We start from the raw sequence: 6,763 nt of genomic DNA on the forward strand, positions 1-6,763 counted from the left end.
AAGACCCATGACCTCTGAGGGAGACCCAGCTTTCTCACACTGGGCCCTACATTATGCTGCAAAATTTGTTGGTAGTCTTCAGACTTCATAATGCCATGCACATGGTCAAGCAGTCCAGTGCCAGAGGCAGCAAAGCAACCCCAAAACATCAGGGAACTTCCGCCATGTTTGACTGTAGGGACCGTGTTCTTTTCTTTGAATGCCTCTTTTTTTCTCCTGTAAACTCTATGTTGATGCCTTTGCCCAAAAAGCTCTACTTTTGTCTCCTCTGAGCGGAGAACATTCTTCCAAAACGTTTTAGGCTTTTTCAGGTAAGTTTTGGCAAACTCCAGCCTGGCTTTTTTATGTCTCGGGTGTAAGAAGTGGGGTCTTCCTGGGTCTCCTACCATACAGTCCCTTTTCATTCAGACGCCGACGGATAGTACGGGTTGACACTGTTGTACCCTCGGACTGCAGGGCAGCTTGAACTTGTTTGGATGTTAGTCGAGGTTTTGCAGGTGTGTCAATACTTTTGGCCACAACTGTACATGCAGAGGTGATCTGATCATCGCCTGCATGCAGCAGAGCTGATCTGGTTGTGGCAGCTTCTAGTCTCCCATGGAGACTATTGAAGCATGCCAAAAGTAAAAAAAAATGTTTTTAAAAATATAAAAAGAATAAAAAAAATACAAAAGTTCAAATCACCCCCCTGACAATTCCTGGTTCGCTTTAAACTTATTTATACAGCTAATGCCATTCTAAATTAGTCCTTCATCACAATTTCTAACTAAATGGTATTACAATCCCACAAGGTTGAAATCTGCTTTCTCTAAGCGAAAAGCTGTATTACGCCTCAATGAGCAGAAAGGAGTACAGAAATGGGAGAAAAGGGAGGCAAGACTTACAGATAGGAGTACAGAAATGGGAGAAAGGGAGGCAAGAGCTGCTTCCTCAAGGGCCACTGAAACATCTTAGCAGAGACTGCGCCTCCACCGTGTACAGATTGGAGAGAACCTGCAAGGCGTACAGGTGTATACTATAAAGAGACAACTCAGCAAAAATATCAGTATCATAATTAGCAACTAATAATACCAATAAAAAAGAGTAGTGATACTGCAATATTGGACATAAATAAGGACTGATCGCAAAATATCAGCACAGAACAAAGGAAAAAACAATTGATCACACAGTCCATGTTATACACAAATATAAAAAATCATTTTATTATTGAACACAAATACAGGTACAGGTACCGAACACCAGGGTGTGCTAGCAGCTCAAACAGCGGGACGCTAATGTGGTGACTGAAAACCCCCACAGAAAATATATTAAATTCTTTCAGAGTAGTAGTAATAATAATCATTGAATAGATACTCCCCCTGGGAAAAATACCCAAAATACATAAGCTTGGTACTAAATGGCCTAAATCATTGCCCAAGCTCCCATATGTCTGCGGGAACAATATCTAAGATGTCTTTTTTAGAGAAATATAAATCTCTGAGAAAAATTCCTAGAGGCTTACGCATTTGGACAATTCCTGCCTTTCCGGTGGAGGAGGAGTCATTTGTCTCGCTGTGGGAGGAGGCGTGTATCAATTGTTCCTTTACATTGATGCAATTGCTAATTGGTCTAAATTCCAAGTCGATTTTGGCCTTGCATACTTCTATTGATACTACCTTAGCCGATTTAAAAACACAATGTCCTTCCGAAATTTTAAGAAATTTTGAAGTTCAACTTGAAAAGAATCTAGACATGACTGTCAAAAAAATCAATGAGACTCAAACATCTAAATTTAATTGTGATTTGAAAGACTATCAGATGAATAATATATTTTTTTGGAAAAAAACTACTTCTGTGCCTACCCATACCAAACGCACACCATCGGTGACCTCAGCATCCTCTCTAAGTGACGTATCAGATACGGCTTCTACTTCCGTGATAATGAGGTCTGGAATAAACTATAGGAGGGCACGCGAGAGAAACTATCATCCCTATAGGAGACATGTATATAGATCACCAGAGAATATTACTAAAAAAGACAATAAAGTAATCAATCTTAGTGATCATAAATTTTCTGAGGAGGATTTAACCCTATTAACTAGGGGGTTATCATTTTCACCATCTGCAAAATTTGATACTTTTTCATAAAAGATTTGCATATTTTTGCTTGGTCTTTATTATTTAAAAAAATTTTTCATGGTTATGCGCATGCTTTGTTTCCAACAGAAGAAGAACAATCCGCTTTGAAAATTTTGGAAGAGCTGTCTGAGGAACATCATACATCTGTGGATGGTAAGATACCTCTGTTGATTCGACCACACTCCAAGAAATTCCCCGCTCTATCAACTGGTACAAACGTGGATTTATTTGTTCAGGTCGTTACTAATGACCTTACGCAGATACCTAAACGTATTCAACAGGATAATTTGACGGGTGGAGAACGTGAGTGCCTTAAAGCAAGAGCTTTCCGATCTTGTGCCGAAGCCGATCGACAAGGGGGGTAATGTTATCTGGCCCAAAAACATGTATGAAAAGGAAGCTTTTCGTCAACTCAATGATAAAACATGCTACAAAAAGCTGTCCTTTAACCCCTTGTCGACCTACACATCACAACTCGGCTTTATCATTGATAGGGCCGTTTGTGATGGTGTGATTAAAAAAGAACTGGCAACAGCACTCATCGTTACGGAGCCCACGATCTCCACATTGTATTTATTACCTAAAATACCCAAAAATAGTGAATGTCCACTGGGACGGCCTATTATTTCAGGAGCGGGGAATTTCTTGGAGCATGTCAATCGATGGATAGACTCGATTCTACAACCCTTTGTTGAAAGCCTCCCTTCTTTCTTGAAGGATACGGGCATGTTTCTCAGACTAGTGGATGACCTACATATCGACCAAGAAGCCATGATGGTAGTGGCGGACATCGAGTCCTTGTACACTAGCATCAGGCATTCTGATGGCCTTAATGCTATCAGATATTATTTAAGTATGTCCAAGCTTCCTGGTACCTTCCAGAATCTTGTATTGGAGTTGCTACAGTTTACTCTAACGCATAATTTCTTTATTTTTAAAGGGTCCTTCTAGCTACAGCTCCAGGGCACGGCCATGGGGGCCTCTTTTGCGCCCACCTACGCCAACTTATTCCTGGGGCTGTGGAGAAGGACCTCTCCCTGTCGGATCGGGCTTCGTTGATGGACCGCGTCCGTTTTTGGGTGCGGTACATCGACGATATTTTCTTGATCTGGCAGGGTCCCGTTAATTTGTTACAAGAATTTATGCTATTTTTGAATAACAACAATCAAAACATACGCATTACCTATCAATATGATGTAAAGAGTGTTGAATTTTTGGATGTCACCCTCAAGCGAGATGATAAGGATGTCATGCAAACTGACATCTTTAGAAAGTCGACATCAACTAATACATTGTTGCACGCCTCCTCTGCGCATCCTAGGCATGTGATTCAGTCCGTACCCATAGGACAATTTCTTCGCCTCTGTAGAATTTGCTCCACCAATATAGATTTTGAGATTCAGGCAGAGGATCTTAAGCAGAGATTCTACCAACGCGGTTACAGTCACTGTATGATGAAACGTGCCTATAACCGTGCAAAACATTCCTCACGCAATGATTTATTATATAAATCGGCGACTAGACAGACTGATGATAAAATGAGGTTTGTTACGGATTATCATGCCCAGTCTGCTCGTGTAAGAGAAGTTTTAACAAAATCATGGCCCATTTTGAGGGCCGACCCGGTTCTCTCTAAATATATGAGAGGTCAGAAATTTCCACTAGGCGTGCTAAGAATCTGCGTGACTTCTTGGCACGAAGTCACTACAAAGGCAATCCTAAGCCAACATTTTTAGACACCAGTGTCCATAGAGGGGGGTGCAATCCTTGTGGTCGATGTGTCGCCTGCCCAAACATAAAAAGATGCAACACCTTTCATAATGCCGACAAAACGGAAATATATAACATTGAGAAACACATTACGTGTAATACTCGTAATGTTGTGTACTTTGCTACATGTCCTGTGGACTTATTTATATCGGTTTAACTACACGTCCCTTTAAAGTACGTGTTAGAGAACATGTTTTGGGGATTTTGGCGGCCATTGACCACGAGGATGCATCCTCCCTCAAGACTATCCCGCGGCACTTCTGGCTGTGCCATGCCTGTGATGCTTCCTTGCTCCGGGTGAGGGGCATCGATTCTGTCGATGTCACCATCCGTGGGGGGAGGACGTCGCAGAGACTGGCCCAGCGAGAGTCCCTCTGGATTTGGACCTTGAATACTTTGCATCCTAAGGGATTGAACAAGAATATTAGTTTTGTTCCCTTCTTGTGACTCTCAATGGCTGTTTTGAGTCAATATCCATCCGTGTGTATATCAGCTTTAGTTTTTAATTAAATTTTATGATTTTAACATATAACATAACAGTATATGTGCTCAGTATTGCTCTTTAGGCCCACTTGCTTGCAGAAGTCTAATAATCTGTAATTCCAGTCACAATAAGAACTACAAGTATGGAGCTGTGTTTGGTAATGAAGGGGATGCAGCATTTAGAGGAATAGTATATGTAAAATAATGCTTATCCTGTAAAATACTCAGGACTAATTACCAGATAAAAATATAGTGGTTTATTTGGATTCTTCCATCAAAGAAAAGTTATTACAGAAAAACAGGTGAATAAAAATAAGTGAAAGAGAGATTGTCCATTAGATCATGCTCTGAGATCCCACATGGCAAAAGCAACATGTATTCTTCTTTCTCTCCGGGAACCCACATGGCAAATGGCGTCTGTCTCTCAGTTCGGCTTCTTCGTACTAAAGTAACATACCAGCTGTTGAGTTATGTCATCTTGCGTCTGTGTCTCATGATGGTGAGGGAAGAAGAAGAGCGACCTCTACAGTTAGCCATGAATTATATACGTCTCCTAAAGCACGTGGTCTCTACATATATGGAGCTGTCTTTCTACCATGAGCCAAGCTTAAAAATAGCCTATGTCATGTAAGCTAAAGCATTCTACAGAACTGGGTGTAATAAGAAATAATTAACGGATTATTAATATTTAACAATTCCCCCTTTTGAGGGAGACAGACATTAATTGGAACCCTCAAATATAACGATCTTTATTCTTCTTTTCTTCTTCTTTGACAAAATAATTTAATATCAATAATAATAATAATAATAATAATAATAATAATATTAGATTACCGTTATAAGTACTCAATGACATAATTGATGTGAATTCATGTTATGGTAAGCCGTGAACAATATTCATATAAAATATGTATAATTATACTTCCCTAAGTCTAAATTGAAGCATCTCAGGTCCAGTCATCATCATCTGATGTCATCTGGTCTTCATTTTGATGTCTTCTGTCTTCTTCTTGGTTCTTTTAAAAATACAGTTTTCTTATAGCATATAGATGTTGTAGGAATTGTGTGGTGTATCAAATCAAAGTCCATAAATTCAAATGTTGATAAGAAACAAAGTCTATAGATGAAATGCAGCTTTAATATCTGTGTAGTGTCACCTTTAAAAACCTGGGCTTACATTGGCTCGCCTTGGATATTCTGGAATCCTCCATCGGTACTGGTCTTTGAACAGGTGTGACGTCTTTGGTCAGCAAAGCAAGGGTTAAAATGACTCTTCCTTGCTAAACATAGCACCATAACCAGTCCTTGTCCTAATGCACAGGACATATGTCAGGGTTGTAGCCTCCCGACAATTACCTTATTGTTCACCAGCCTTACATCGAAGCTTTACAGGTGATTGAAAACCTCTGGAACTTGATAAGAACGTGATCCTCTGGTTGTCAGGTTAGACACTTTAATTGTGACTGTCGGTGGTGGATACTGCACTTGTGACTGTCAGTGGTGGATACTGCACTTGTGACTGTCAGTGGTGGATACTGCATTTGTAATTAACACAGTCTATTACTCAGTAATCATAGCTTTGTTACCTTCTGGGACTTCTGGATCGCGGCATTCTTCTTCTTGCAACTGATAAAAATCAATGAAGTTTAGAAATGTGAAAAGTCTTTATTAACATAATTTCAGTATCTTGCTTGAAGTCTTCATTCCCTATTCTATACCAAATCTGGTAATTTCCCTATCCCATAATATCACAGCGTACCATAGCAATCAGTAATATCCATATAATTATTATCAGAATTTGTACCATATATGGATTTCAATATATTTGAAATAATAAACGATAATACATTATTATCCGCATTTTTCATATGATAGAACATTTTTTTATGTCATAGGTGTAATTATCTTTTTCAACCCATAGGTGTCACTGTGTTTTATGTAACCAGTGTTATCATCTTTATTAATAAGGAATATATTTATTATACTAATAATATGTAGGAATGTAAAGCCATGAACCAAAATAAGAATATATGAGTGAGCGAATGAATGAATAAAAGAATTGTTGCATATAACTCAGAAGTGAAACATTTCCTTAGTAAAAGAACCATATAATTGCTATATTTAATGAAGCAATATTCTCAGTAGATATTACTTTACTAAATATTGGTGAAAGAATTAAAAATAATGAAAAATAAGAATAAAAATAAAAATAAGAATAAGGCCTTTATGTTGATGCAGAGTAGTTATGTCTTCAGTAACATATACCCTTAATATTTCCATGATCTGGATTATTTCATAATTGTCATAAACTTGTGTTACCAAAATATTCAAATTATGCAACTTTGCATGTAATTCCTCTTAGTGTAAAGAAATGACTCTTTATAATACTTGT

Source organism: Dendrobates tinctorius, unplaced genomic scaffold, assembly GCF_039654945.1.
Source record: "Dendrobates tinctorius isolate UK_male_01 unplaced genomic scaffold, ASM3965494v1 ptg000104l, whole genome shotgun sequence".
Lineage (NCBI taxonomy): Eukaryota > Metazoa > Chordata > Amphibia > Anura > Dendrobatidae > Dendrobates > Dendrobates tinctorius.